The sequence below is a fragment of the Puma concolor genome, chromosome E3, assembly GCF_028749965.1.
Source record: "Puma concolor isolate L17-30 chromosome E3, mPumCon1.1.hap2, whole genome shotgun sequence".
NCBI classification, from domain to species: domain Eukaryota; kingdom Metazoa; phylum Chordata; class Mammalia; order Carnivora; family Felidae; genus Puma; species Puma concolor.
The window spans coordinates 6,183,112-6,198,794 of NC_141682.1; the positions used below are offsets into that span (position 1 = coordinate 6,183,112).

Consider the following 15,683-nt stretch of genomic DNA (forward strand, 5'->3'; position numbering starts at 1 on the left):
GCTCAGCATCATTAGTCATTAGTGAAACGAAATTCAAAACCACAACGAGATACCATTTCACACTCAGCAGGACAGCTATCATCAAAGAGACAGATAATAATGGGATAAGGAGAAACTGGAACACTCATCTTTTGCTAGTGGGAATATAAAATGCAAAATGTGAAAGGAGTGAAGCTGCTGTGGAAAACAGCTTGGCAGTTCTTCAAAATGTTAAACACAGAGTTACCATATGCCAGCAAAATCACTCCTAGAGAAATCTACCAAGGAGAAATGAAAACATAGATCCACATAAAAATATGTACATGAATTTTCATGAATCTGTACACATAAAAACGTGTACACATAGTTCATATATTTATTCATACTAGCTAAATAGTGGAAATAATCCATATGTCCACCAACTGATGAATGGATAAACAAAATATGGTATGTCTATACAGTGGAATATTATTTGGCAATAAAAAAGGGTAAAGTAATGAATACATGCTACAACATGGATTAACTTTGAAGACACAAATGAGAGAAGCCAGTGACAAATGACCACATATTGTGTGAATCCATTCACATGAGATGTTCAGAGTAGAAAAATCTACAAAGATAGAGAATAGACCAGCCTGGGGCCGAGGATGGGGTCAGAAGGGAAGAGTGACTGCTGATGGGGACAGGGTTTCTTTCTAGGGTGATAAAGATACTCTAAAATTAGATGTGGTCATGGCTGCACAACTCTGTGAGTATACTAAAACCACTTAACTGTATACTTTAAGTATATATATAATATATATAAGTATAATATATATATAACATATTATATACACATTTATTTATTTATTTTGAATCAGGGAGGAACAGAGAGACAGGAAGAGAGAGAATCCGTGAAATCCAAGCAAGATCTGTGCAGAGCTCATCTTGGAGCTCGATCCCACAAACCGCAAGATCATGACCTGAGCTGAAATCAAGAGTTGGCTGCTTAACCGACTAAGCCACCCAGGTGTCCCTCAACTATATACTTTAAATGGGTGAATTGTACAGTATATTAATTCTGTCTCCATAAAACTACTGAAAAAATCAGTACAGAAACATAAAAAATATTAGATTTATAAAAAGGGAGAACTTTTCTTCCCCCTATTATTTATTTATATCAATATGGATTCATGGATTCAATAGGTTATAATCCTTTGCCATTACCATTTATTTTGATGCTCAACTTGCCCCCTATTTTGCCACCAGGAACACCTTCAAGCTGGCTACTGTGTCCTTTTGACGTATATTGATAATTCCTGGAGCATTTCTTTACTATTGTTTTCTTTCCTTCTTGGCACACGATAGCCCAGGCTTATCTTACATTTTTCCTTTCCAGACTGGGGCCAGACATTGTTCCAAAGAGCCCTGGTTTCTTGGTGGAGAATAGTACTTAGAAACCAAGATCTGGGCACGAGGTGTGTTCATTGTTGGTGGGGTGTTAGTGCTTCTCTCAGCAAACAGAACTGAGATTTACAGAAATCTGAATCATCATATGTATGTACATACATGCATGCATACACATACATGCCCTCACAATCTATATCCATTTCTATATTTAACTGGACTAAAACCTGCAAGTTTACACCAATACCTCCCATTTCAACATAATGCTAGAGGGTCCATTCTATGATTCTCTCTTTCCATATTTGTAACTCCTTTTTCTGATGGTAATAAACCTGATATCCATTATCCACAATAAATGTACTTATTAGCTCAATCCTAGAATATTCAGAAAGTAATTTCAGAATTGCTAGCTCATGCCTCTGAGAAAATGAAGCCTACTAATTAGAGTTCAATATTTATTTAGTGGGTTTTGTTTTTGTTTTTAGCCCAAGAGTATTGAGTCCAAATACTGTGTTCAAAAGTTAATTGGGTTAGTTCTTTTTCCTCCATTTCAGTGTGGTCACGTTATTCATTTGAATTATGGTTCGGTTTGTTTTTGTTTGTGTTCAGTTTTGAAATTCCTCCCCCATCCTTGCGGATTTTCTTCCTTCCTTCCTTGCTTTCTTCCTTTTTAAATTCTTTCTTTCTGTGTGAAATATTAAGGTGGTTCCAAAGCTAGGGATTGAACAAAAAGTTATATTTGAAAAAGTGTCATTCTCCCTCTCATTCCCTCTACCCTTTTCTCTCCATTTCCAATCATATCCTGTAGGTAACCAATCGTGTTAGTTTCTAGTTTATAGTATTTCTCTTTGGTCAAATGAGTAGATAGAAAGAAACATATTTCCTAATTTCCTCTCTTCTTTTCACAAAAGACAGCATACCGTAGATGATTTTACACGCTCTACTTTTTTTTTTCACTTAACCTACATCCTAGAAATCATGCTCAATCAATGATTAGAGATCTTCTTCATTTTTTACAGTTGCATAGTACTCCATTGTGTGACTGTACCAGTTTATTCCATCACTCTGCTGAGTGTGTATAACTAGGTTGTTTCTAGTATTTTCTATCGTTGGAGTGTATCTCCAGAGAAAATCCTCAGAAGTGGAATTGCTGGGTCAAAAGGTAAAAGCATATGTGGTTTTGTTAGCTAGACAAATTCCCTTTATGAGGGTTGTAACAATTTGCACTCACATCAGTAATCTGTAAGAGAGCCTATTTCCCTGCAGTCACACCAACACTGTGTGTTGTAATGCTTCCTAATTTCTGTCAATCCAATGATGAGAAATGGTATCTCTATGTAGTTTTCATTTGCATTTCTCTCATCATGAATAAGGCTGAACATATCTTTATACATATAAGGACCATTTTTGTATCTTTTTCTGTGAATTGTTGATTCATGCTTTTGCCCATTTTTATTTCATGGTTTTTAAATATTCCCCCATTTAAAAATATAATTGTTTATATAATACATATATTAACTCATTACCTGTGATGTATGTTGAAATGATTTTCCAAGGTTGTTAGCTGCCTTTTAACTTTATATATATGAGGAAGTCTTCTTTAATGTAATTTGATTTATTAATTTTTCTTTTATCACATTGAGGTTCTGAGTCACAGTTAAAAGCCTTTCCCTACCTCCAGGTTCAAGAGGAGTCCATCCATGTTTTTTTTTTAATTTTAATTTTTACAATTTAATACATGTTTATTTATATAATTACCAATTTACTGGATACTTATGCATGTTTTTAGTCCTTGTAGGATTTTATTTACATAAATTTAGATTTATATAGCTTTTTAATTTTTTAAAAAAATTGAATTTTAATTACAGTACAGTTAGCTAACATACAGTGTTGTTAGTTTCAGGTGTACAATATAGTGATTCAGCACTTCTATACATTAGTCAGTGCTCATCATAATAAGTGTACCTTAATCTCCTTCACTCACTCCCCCCCCCGCCACCTACTTCCCTCTGGTAAACCAGCAGTTTGTTCTTCACAGTCTCTTTCTTGGCTTGTCTCTTTTTTTCTTTGTTCATTCATTTCGTTTCTTAAATTCCACATATGAATGAAATCATATGGTACTTATCTTTCTCTGACTAACTTATTTCACTTAGCATTATATTCTCTAGCTCCATCCATGTTGTTGCAAATGGCAAGATTTCATTCTTTTTTATGGTCAAGTAATATTCCATTATATATATATATATATATATATATATATATATATATATATATCATATAATATAATCATATCATATAATACACATACACACACACACCGCATCTTCTTTACCCATTTGTCAATTGATGGACATTTGGGCTGCTCCCATAATTTGGTTACTGTAAATAATGCTTCAATTCACATAGGGGTGCATATATCTTTTCAAATTAGTGCTTTTGTAATTTGGGGGGTAAATACCCAGGAGTGGAATTATTGGATCCTATGGTAGTTCTACTTTTAATTTTTTGAGGAATCTCCATACTGTTTTCCACAGTGGCTGCACTGTTACCATTCCTACCAACAGTGCACAAGGGTTCCTTTTTCTTTCTCTAAATCCTTTGCAACACTTGTTGTTTCTTGAGGTGTAGATAGCTTTTTAGATAGTCGATCCAGTGGGAGTTTATTCTTGTATATGATACGAAGTAGGAGGGATCTACTTTTATTTTTATCTTTAAAAAAATTTATTTTTAATATTTTTTAAACATTTATTAATGTTTATTTTGAGAGAGTGAGAGAGAGAGTGAGCATGGACACAAGTCTGAGACAGGAAGAGAGAGAGGGAGAGAATCCTAAGCAGGCTCCACACTATAAGCACAGTTGGTCTCACCAACCATGAGATCATGACCTGAGCTGAAATCAAGAGTTGGACGCTCAACTGACTGAGACACCCAGGAACCCCATCTATTTTTTCAAAACAGGCATGTGAACTGTATCTTTGAGGACACCTGTAACTTGCTTACTCGGGTGCATCCTGCATTTAAGTCCAATGTCAAAGTCCATGCCGGGGGTGGTAGCTGCTCCCTTGCTTCATTAAAGATTATGTCTCCTCTCCCTCATGTTTTGTTATTCTTGTTTTTGGTGGGTTTTAAGTAAAAAGGGTAGGGTAAAACTTATCTTGACTCTGCTATCTTTAACTGGAAGTCTGCTAAAATATATTTTTTATTTTTATTTATTTTTTAAAGATTTTACTTTTTAAAGTAATCTCTATACCCAATGTGGGGCTCAAACCTACAACCGTGAGATCAAGAGTCACATGATCCAACAACTGAGCCAGCCAGGCGCCCCTGTTAAACTGTATTTTTAACTATGACATTTTAGCTTTACTAAAAATAATTAAAAGTACAGTTTGAATTTTTATAAAAAGTAGTTCAGTTGACTGGGAGTGGGAAAGATGCCTCCTGGATTAACAGGGAGAGTGTTAAGTATAAATGAAAGCATTAGGGTTGGGTAAGGCAGCTAAATTTATAGTAAAAACAGGTTTCAGGGAGTTCAAAACCTATGAAAGTATGGAAAATTGTAGGTTTCCTCCTACAATCCTCCAACTGGCTGAGTTAGATTGTGCCATTCTTCTCAAATTTGCAATATAACCAGACGGTGGGGACAGCAAATCGTCACTGAGCAAAGTATGTGCATTTTCTTAAATTATGCTCTGAATTATAGATCATCCTTCCAAAGGCAAACCATACAATTATTAGCAAGATTCCTATTAGCTAATTGACTATTTCAATAAAACCTTCTGTTTTAATAGAAATAACATAATTAAGTGGAAAAGCATCCTAAACTTTTGCTCATTATTTGTATACTTCTTATTCAGAAAGTCTGGCCACTGGGACCATCTCTCTAGCTTAAGTGCCATTATTAACCTGCTGCGAGTTACTCAAATTTCAGCTAGGAAACCTAGAAAGAAAGAAATAGCTTCTATGTGTAAATTCTGTCAAACCTAACCTATAGCATGGCCAGTATCAGTCACTAAATCTTAATCTCTAAGACTTTACTGAGGATTATTTTGTCAGATCAGATGTGCGGTGAGGCAGCCAGGTAACTTGGGAGTGGTTGGCACGTGTGGGCTAGGAAGAAGTCACACTGAAAACAAGCAAATCCTTCTTTATAATTTTGCTCAGTGCAGGCCTTCTCCCAATATCCAAAGGGACTGCAATTTGTAACCAAAGAACTGGCCATGCATCTTCTTCAAGAAGGGGTTGCCATGAACATCGGGTCAAGAGTGCGGGTGAACTTGGCTTGTCATCCTGCCTTTACTCTTCAGCTAAAGAAGGAAGTAGGTCAGGGAAGAGCATGTGGAAAAAAAGATCAAGTGTTCTCATTTTTATTTTCAAGTTCAAGCTGTTTTAGGGTCATCATCCAACCTTTGCAGAGTCTTCCCATCAAGTAGAGAGGCCCTAAATTAGCTGAGCAACTGCAGTTTCCAGATAGAGGAGAGGTCATCACCTGGTAACTGGTCCCATCTTCTAGCCCACTGCATGACCTCATGGACCAGGGGTCCCCTGAGTTGTCTCTTTACCACTCACTTGGCAAATGCCTGTTGTCTACTCCGTGTACTTTGCAATGTATTAAGTGCCACGAGCCTGTGAAAACAGTTGAGGGGATTTTTGCAATGTTTCTGTATTAGTCTGCTCTAGCTATCATAACAAAACAGTACAAACTAAGTGGCTTAAATGACAGAAAATTGTTTTCTGACAGTTCCAGAAGCTGAGTCTAAGATCAAGGTGCTTAGTTTCTGGTTAGAGCTAGTTAGAGTTAGCTTAGAGCTAGTTTCTGGTTGAGGCCTTTCCTTCCTTGCTTGTAGACTGTCACCTTCTTCCTGTGTCCCCACATGCCCTATTTTCTGTGCCCATGTGGAAGGAGAAAGATCTATGGTGTCTCTTCCTCTTCTTATAAAGATATCAGTCCCATCAGATGAAGGTCCTACCCTTATGACCTCATTTAACCTTAATTACCTCCCTCAAGGCCCAATCTCCAAATGGTCACATTTGGGGGTTAGGGCTTCAGCAAATGAATTTGGGGGGACACAATTCAATCCCTAACAGTTTATTCCTGGAATTTTTAGATTTTTTTTTTTAAGTTTGAATCACAGATACTTTTGGTCTATGGGAGATTTTACCTAACGTATTATACACATTCACCCTTACCTAAAGTATGTGGGTTGACTGGGAAAACTGGATCAAGGACTCTTACTCCCAAATACCTGGGTGTTAACAATGAGATGGAACACAGTAATCACATCTACAGGGCCGCTCGTAAACTTGTAGGGTGGAGAGTCATCTCAACAGTCCTGCCAGAGATCACCCATATGCTCCTAGCATGGTGCCTTGCACACAGTGGTCACTCCATCCAAACGGGCTGAGTGAATAAATGAACAAATGAGTGAGTGACCCATGATGACTTCCACCGAATCTTGGAAATGCCAAATATATGGGATTTTAATAAAAGGAGGCCTGCTCTTTCCCTTCTGTCTGTCATTCACACCATTCTGAGTTTGAACCTTGAACATCTTATCTTTAGCTCTGGGTTTACTTCATGTGCTTTAGGAAGGGTAGGGCTCCCTCCAAGTCTTTGTGAAGTGAGCCTTGGATAAACGGTAGAGGTGTGAAAAGCACCTGTCTAAGAAGATCTGTAAGACGTCTCCTGTGGGTCTTTAATCTGTTTCTTCCAGGGAGTGTGGCACTGGCAGTTCACGGAGGTTCAATCAAATGCAGACAGGTGGGAATGGATTTCCTTCTCCACACAGCTGGCTAGATGGTGAGTCTCTTTCTTTTCTTTCCCTTTCCTTTCCTTCCCTTTTCTTTTCCTTTCCTTTCTCTTTCCTTTCCTTTCCTTTCCTTTCCTTTCCTTTCCTTTCCTTTCCTTTCCTTTCCTTTCCTTTTCTCTTTCCTTTCCTTTCCTTTCCTTTCCTCTTTTCTTTTCTTTTCTTTTCCTTTTGCTTTGCAGTGCTCACAAACTTATTTTGAGCCCTAAGATGACTGGGACTCCAAAGGATAAGACTAATGCTGTTTGATAATCAAGGGGAAGACTATTTTAAAAATCTTTTTAAGGATTCTGCCAGCTTAACTTTAAACTACATATGAGCTGCACTGCATAGGGAAAATGTTCAGCCTAGGTCTACTTCACGATGATTATGTTAACGATAAAGTATTTCATAATTTTTTATCTATTTGGGATAAATTAAGCAAATTAAGTCTACCTTGCAAAACCTGAATTGGAATAAAGCTATTAGAGTAGGATTCCTACTCTAGCAAAACTATATAATTAAATGTAAAAGACTTAATAAATATTTAATAAATTCAATTCGACTTAACATCCACTGAGTGCCTACTATACATGTATGAGGCATAATGCTCAATGCTATAAGGTTTGCAAGAAAAAAATAATTTCTCAAGTAGCCTTGGCTTCCTAAGTATTTTATGTCACAATAATGTGACAACATATAGTGTCTTTTTACAAATCAGCTTATGCATTGCATCTTTAAGCACTCAGCTTCCCCTATTACACAATTTTAATCCTACTTTACCTCAGAGGAGTTCTGTGAAAATGAACAATTATAAAAAGTTCTGACCTTAAGAATCCCTTGTAAAACGCTACAGCTTAAATAATCCTGTTAAAAACATTAATTTAAACAGAGTATTCTCGCTGAGAGCCAAAACAAAGGAAAGAAATTCATTTACGGACTTCTCTGCCAGGGGTACACAGACACACTGTCATTTGCTGATCTAATTCTCTCTTCGGCTTGCAATGTTTTCCCTAAGCTCACACGAAGAAATCTACCAAGAGAGAAGAGAGTTCTCTCACCTACAAAACTCAATCTGGATTCAAGAGCCGACGGATAACACTAGTTCCTCTCAAAAAGGCTCTTATTACTGAATGGATTTTTTTCCCCACCCCCTTCCTGCACTCACCAGAAGGCTCCACAGAAAGTCTCCATAATTTGCTCCTTTGTGTTTCTCATTAGGGCCTGAGAGGAACCCTATTGAGCTTCCCTGACATTATCTCGGTCCACCTGATGCCTGGGTGTTTTGAAATGTCATATTGTTTGAGGGATAATACCAGCCCTGATTGTGTCAGTCACAGAGCTGGGCATGGAATAAGTAAGTGAAGGGGGACCACAAGGAAGAAAGTCAAGGTCATTCACACATGTCGAAGGAACTGGGCCCTCCTTACTCTCTGGGACATTTGGGAGCCAAACTGGCACTGGCCGCGCAATCCCAGGGTGAACTCCATGTATGCACCTGGCAGCTGGCTTCTTGGTCCCAGTAAGAAGTAAGTTTGAGCCCCTTCATCACAAAGAGGGGGAATCAGGGGCAGTGAAGCCTTGTAACTATGACAACCACAGACAGCGAAAGAGAGCAGTGAGCTGGATCTGTCAAGGTAGACGCTTAGCGCAGTCAAGGCTGATCTGCTCCCAGGGGAACAGGTTTGCAGCCACAGGCAAGTCCCACTTGCCCCAGTGTGGGTAACTGCAATGGTAGACCCTGCCAAAAAGTACAGGTCCTTGTTTCTGCTGGCTGCTGATGTTTCCCTCCCCTCACGGGCGTGCCGACCATCCCTCCCAGTCTGTGAATGCGAGCGGAACATGGCACCCGCTTCCTCCTTCCCTGCGAAAACGCATCAGTGCTGCACCCTCCTTGGCTCTGTGGGGTGGGCGGTAGTGGGCAAGGCCAGCCAAGTGTCTATGATCCCAGGGCACTAAGAACACGCAGGGCCAGCAAACCACTCTGGTTGCCTCGCTTACTCTGCCCTCCTAGGCCCTCGAATCTCCTTAGGGAGTTCCTGGGGGGAAATAAACACAATTGGCAAGGGCCTCAGAGATAATTTCATCCCAGATCGGCAATCTCAACAGCCTGCTGAGATATGTGCCAGGTGGGTGTGTAAACATGTAAATCAGGCTTAAGACAATAAGGAGTTGTGGGGCCAGTGTCTCAACTGGCCATCTTAAAGGAATGCAAATTTAATACAATGAAAAACCAAATCGAAACGAAACGGAACATGCAGCCTAAATAAAACACATCTGTGGGCTTCAAGGGTCCCACAGGCCACTAATGTGCAATTCCTGATCTGGTCTATGCCCTCTTTTTATGGATGCAGAGACCGACCAAGTCCCAGGGGGGAAAAGTTACTTGTTCCTGGGCAGGGCTAGAACCCAAGTTACCTAAATTTCCACCTATGGCTGGTGACCTCATAAAGCCTGCCTCATTATGTGTTGGGGGCTCAGCAATGGAAATTGCTAGACTTCTAAGTCCCAAACCTTTGGATGTATGGACACCAAGCCCCACCTGACCAGGACTGCCTGGGGAAGGCTGAGCCGCCCATTGTGGACAGGGTTCCCAGACAGACCTCATGGCCTCTGTGGCTCAGTTTCTATATCTAGAACCTGGAGACGAGCTTCCCAATTTGTCCACCTTTTATCACGAGAGGTTCCTTAACCATTGAGCTTCCTTGTCTGGGGGATGGTGGTTCTACAGAAAAGGCTGCTGTGAGGAAGTAATGAGCTGCTCATGGAAAGCCCTGAGAAGAGCGCCTGATGCAGAGTAATTGCTCTTTAAGCGTCTGTTAACATTGTGGGGTTGTTGTATAGGGGTTATTACTGTTTGATGTAGCCTACAACACCGTTGGCAGATGAGTGAATGACGATGTGGTGTCTCTCTCTCTACACACACACACACACGCACGCATGCAATGGAATATTATTCAGCCGTAAAAAGGAATGAAATCTTGCCATTTGCAACATCATGGATGGATCTAGAGAGTACAATGCTGGGTGAAATAAATCAGAGAAAGACAAATACCATATGATTTTGCTCATATGTGGAATTTAACAAACAAAATAAATGAGCAAAGGAAAAGAGAGAGAGAGAGAGACCAACCAAGAAATAGATTCTTAACTCTGGAGGACAAACTGGTGGTTACCAGAGGGGAGGTGGGTGAGTGAAATACGTGACGGGGATTAAGTGTATAAGAGGACACTTATCACGATGAGCACTGAGGAATATATAGAATTGTTAAATTGCTATATTGTACACCTGAAACTAATATAACACTGTACATTAACTATGGTGGAGTTAACATTAAAAAATTAAAAAAAAAATAAAATGCCATTGGTAAAATTAAATGTTACCCAAAAGCCTAACTAATAGGAAATGACTCAACAGAAGTTTAGTATGTGATTCACACAGCACACCAAGGAAAATTACAAGGAGAGAAATTACACGGCCCAGCCTGGAAAATAGAATAATGAAAACCAAGCAGCGATGCTATCCAGGGTAAACCTTTTCACCAGCCAGGAAGATAAGAATTAAGCAAATTTGTTCTCAAGAAAGATATGGCAGAGAGCTTCCTCTGAAAAAGAAAAATGGAACAATCTGCTTACTAAGTTCTCTCAGGAAAGAAAATTTCCTAAGTAAATACTTCGTATTCAGAATGATCATGAGCCACAAAAGGCATTTTCCTCAAGCGAACTGAGATAGAGTTTCTTGTAAATTAAAAACTTTCCAAAAAAACAAAAAAAGGGGAGAGTGGAGGCCAACTCATCAGGAGCTATTCAAATGAGCACACCTTCCCAGCCACCTGAAGCTGTTGGCCTTCAGCAGAGTTTCTGCGTGTGGGAAGCAAACTGAGGAGTGTCCCCTTCGGAGCCTTTCCTCCTCACCCACCTCAGCCCTGCAGACATTTCTGCCTCACTTGATGTGCAACACTGCTTTCTCCAAGCTTCTGAGATCAGCCCTCGCGGCACGTTGTCGCCTTCCCCAGGGGTCAAATGCAGTGTATGGATATAGAAGCACTTCCACATCAACAAACTCTCTCGTGTGCAATCTTGGGCCCCTCTCCCTGGGTGGTCCAGGGCCCCGGAATCCAGTCCCTATGTACCTTCTCCTGAGGACAGTCACCTTCAGTCATCAGCAGGCCTTGCTCTTCCCCAGCTGGACTGTGTTAAGACTCGACCCCTGGTTTTGGTCTGGTGTAGGGAGGTGAGGCAGGGGCACATCCCGAGAGGGGTACACATTCATTGCCTCGAGAGGCAACAATACCTGCATGGTCTTCCAGTCCTCTTCTAGCCGGGGGAGGGAGGGCACCACGGCAGGGTCTCGAGGTTTCAACAGATCTGGGGCTTCAAGGTTCTCAACTGCATCTCCCAGAATGACCCCATCTCCATCCTCAGGGTGCCTCCTTCCCAACGCAGGTCCTGAGTGGACCTGGCAGACTTGCTGGGGTTGAGAATGCAATGCTTTCTGGGGTACTGGAGGCTTCATGCCCTGCGTGGGGCTCAAACTCATGGCCCTGGGATCAAGACCCGAGCCGAGATCAAGAGTTGGACACTCAACTGACTGAGCCACCCAGGCGCGCCCCCCCCCCCCCCACCACTCTGCTTTTCATAGTCTTTTGCCAAAGTGTCAACGGAACTCATTAAAAAGCATCTCACCTCATTGGAAACATTCATTTCATTATAATATTACTTTAGGCCCTTAACCTCTCAAGGGCTGGAGACATTGGCTTTGCCGGGACTCCTCCCCCAATCCCAGCCCCACTCTCCTTCATGAAAGTCTTCCAGTTTTACCACTCTGTGTGGAGGGACGCAGGAGGAAGGAGCTGAGCCGCAATATGGTTGAAACAGAGGCCTCAGCATGTTCCACAGGAGCTCTGGAGCTGGACCACCCTGCCTGGAGACAACAAGGCCTGAACCCTGAAACTGTCCCATTGCCCAATCATTGGATGTGGCTGCCCTGGTGAGCAGTGGGCCATGGACAGTTCCCAGGGAGGGACTCAGCTGAGAACAGGGATGGTCGCCTGCCCAAGCAGCTGAGGGACAAGTGCCCTGGCCCAGGGGGGGCCGAGAGGTGCATACGTTGGAGGTACACACGTGGCACACCCTTCTTTTGTTCATGCAGATGACGTTGCCTCATCACCTCCTTCCTCCCTGGGCCCCTCCACCTGCAGCCAGGGATCTCTCCAAAACGCAAATCCAATCACACGATGGCTGATCTGCCTAAAACCCTATCGTGGTCTCCCGATGCCCTGAGAATAACATTCAGTTGCCTTAACATGGCTCATAAAATTTTGCATGGTCTGACCTCTGCTTATCTTTGTGGTCTCATTTTTCAACACTTCTCTTGAATGTCTCGCTTCTGACCACAGGACGACCATTTAATTTCATCGCCGTGCCAGGCCTGTGCACGTGTGCGTGCATGCCCGGGGTGGGGCAAGTGAGGGGTGTCTGGAGGGTACTCTTTCTGCCCTCGCCCCCTTCCTTCCCGTGACCACTCCCTCAAGCACCTCCGACTTGCTCATTCCTCCTTATCCTTCACTCCTTACCACTCAGCTCCTCTGAGAAGCCTTCCCTGATCCCCCAGTGTAAGGAAGGTGTTTCTCCTCTGTGTTTCTCATACTTCCTGTCCTTCTCCTGCAACCATGCTGTTCGTCCTATGTTTTAATTGTTTGCTATTCAGTCTCCCTGAAACAACAATGACTGTGGCTATCTTATTCACTGTTGTATTTCTAGCTCCTTGCAGGGTGCCTGGTGCACAGTCTCCTAAACGAATGAATAAATATATGGTGGCTGGAGAGGGGAGCAGAAAGAGGCATAGTCTGACCATTCAACAGAAAGAAAAGACGGAAATTAACCACTGAAGGTAATTATTACCACTTTTGGTCAAACAGCCTCAGAAAGAGAACGGAACTAGTTCTTAGTGCAGATTCTCTCTGAGCACAAAAGCCAGTGGTATCCATCAAGCAGGTGAGGAAGGTGAACTCGCCCAGTGAAAACGGGATTCAACACTGACCTTTACAGAAGAGCTTGGTGCCATTCTGGATGCAGGAACCCGGGGCGGGAGCAGGAAGGCCAGAGATCTGGAGGGAATCTCAAAGAAAGCCAACTAAGCAGTCAGGGAGTCAAAGTGATTCCTGCAGAAAGACAGAGGCACCGGACAGGTTAGGACCCTGGCTTAGAAGGTTTAGGCCAAACGGCACAGGCTGAAGTCTCCAAAATAATACAGGATATGAACACAGACTAATGTGTGGAGGCTGAAACACTGGAATCAGAGGCATCCTGGTACATGACATCAACATAAGGAATGTAAAAATACTTTCTGTGGCAGGAAGCAGATATACAGACTCCACTTCCAAGAAGTAACGGAGGCAAAAATGGGCATATCCCTCACTTGGAGAAGGCCTGGATAGAGACATCACTGCCTCACTTCTCCAACAAAGTGGGAGGCATGGGCCCGAAGGATTGCCCTTCTCTCACTGGATCTGTTCCTCATGATGCCCCACACAGTCAGGGTTGCATCCACAGTAGGCATCTCACTGGTGGTTGTTAACAAGTCCTTCAGTTATGAAAAATACATAAATAATTTGGCAAAGCACCTTGGCTTTTAGTAGAAAAAAAAAAAAGAAACTCAAAGTACAGTCCTTTAGAGCACAGAACCTCTCCTGAATGTAACACAGCCTCTCTAGACAGCCATTTATCGTTTTGTGCCCCAGTTTCCTTCTCTGTAAAGCTGGATTGTTACAAGGATTAAATAACTGAATATATGTAATAATGCAATCTTGGCTGGCCATTTACCTCTCTGGCTTCTTCATTGGTAAGAAAGAAAATGTAATACCCCACACAGGGTTGTTATGGATATCAGATGACAAAGCACCTAAGAAATCTCTGCATGTGTTCAAAAAATTTTTTTAGCGTTCATTTATTTTTGGGGGGTGGGGAGCGTGAGTGGGGGAGGGGTAGAGACAGAGGGAGACACAGAATCCGAAGCAGGCTCCAGCCTCTGAGCTGTCAGCACAGAGCCCAGTAAGGGGCTGAAACCCACAAGCCGTGAGATTATGACCTGAGCTGAAGTCAGATGCTTACCAGACTGAGCCACCCAGGTGTCCCTCTCTGCATATGTTTTAAAGTGCTGCCTGTGAGTTAGAAGGTCAGTGTGTGTGTGTGTGTGTGTGTGTTCCTTTAAGCAGTTTCTGTTGTATGTGTCTTTTAAGAATAATCTCTTATCGCTTCTCGGCCTTTTGGCTAAGATCAAGTGTAGAATAATCTCTTGATGCTGGGAGTGTGCCCGGTATGTTTCCTGAGAGGCCATGAATGGATGGTGGACAAGCCCATGCACAGACCCCAGGGGAAAGCATTTCGCCCCCTCTGTGGAGCAAAGGTACAGAAATCTATCCAAAGGGAGGGATATCACCGCTCCTGTCTGTGGCCATTCCCAGCCTCTCAGGCCCTCACTGATCCCCATCCAAGGACAACAGCTACGCCCTGCCACAGCCATCTCAGAATGTGCCTCTGCTCTGGCTGACCTGGAATCCTCTCTTCTTACACCAGGGTGCCAGATGCTAAGCAAACAGAAAACCACATGCTTAGATGCGCTCGCTCTTTTTTGGGGTGTTTTTGTTACCTCTTGACGACAGACGTTTGTATCTGAATTGCTTCCACAACATTAACCTGGTATTTTGCCTGAGAGGTTTTCAGTGTTGCGATGCAGTAAAGGACAAACCCCAAAGCCATGAATTGCTATGACTGTATACGGTCATCTCCTAACTCACACTCCCTCTCTGCTCCTCTCTTAATATATATGCCTGCTATCGACAAATCACACCTTGTATAAACCGTGTGCTTGAATCTTTTCCAGACGCCGGAAGTATGATGTTAACAATGAGAAAAAGGGAAGGGAAGGCTTTCAAACCTTGAAGCTGTGTTTCAGAAATAGTTACAGATAGAGATACAAGCTATTAGGCCTTTTCCCAGAAGAACACGAGTAGAATGAAAAATCTATCTCAGTATGGGCGAAAAAACACATACAGTTTGTTTTTGTTTTTGTTTGAAAGAATATCGGTATAATAAGGGGCAAACCGAACTCTGAGCATGTACAAGTCTTTGGCACTTATGTGCTATCAAATCCAAACTGTTCAATTACATCACGTTATTAGACCTGCTCTTTTTATTGCTATCACTACCAATACTAGTCTTACTATTACTACTACTACTAATTAACGAGTATCGCTCTGTACCAGGCACAATGCCCTCTACTTGACAGACAACATTTCCCCAAAGCCTCACAACAATCCCATGAGCAGATAGCATCAGTCCTATTTTACAGGAGAGGAAGTGAAATCTCAGTGGTTAATTAGGTAACTGGCCCCAAGTCACAAGAAGGTAGTGATGCCAACAGGATTTGAACCCAGGCTATTTAATCTAAAGCCGGATTCTTAAACTCTATGCCACCGCTGGCTGTGGGCTTTCTTTTTTCAGGATCGTGTTCACAATTTAACCCCAGCTATT

General features: G+C 42.0%; 1 long non-coding RNA gene across 1 annotated transcript in view; it reads right to left on the reverse strand.

Annotated features, from left to right (window-relative positions):
* Positions 1 to 1,832: 1,832 nt before the first annotated feature.
* Positions 1,833 to 15,683, reverse strand: part of LOC147572903 (uncharacterized) — a 32,731-nt gene continuing 18,880 nt past the window's right edge. Inside the window, exons 2-3 of the long non-coding RNA XR_015245458.1 lie at positions 13,192 to 13,312; positions 1,833 to 2,079 (exon numbers count right to left, since the gene is read on the reverse strand). This is a non-coding gene — a long non-coding RNA (uncharacterized LOC147572903). The remainder of the gene's footprint in view (positions 2,080 to 13,191; positions 13,313 to 15,683) is intronic.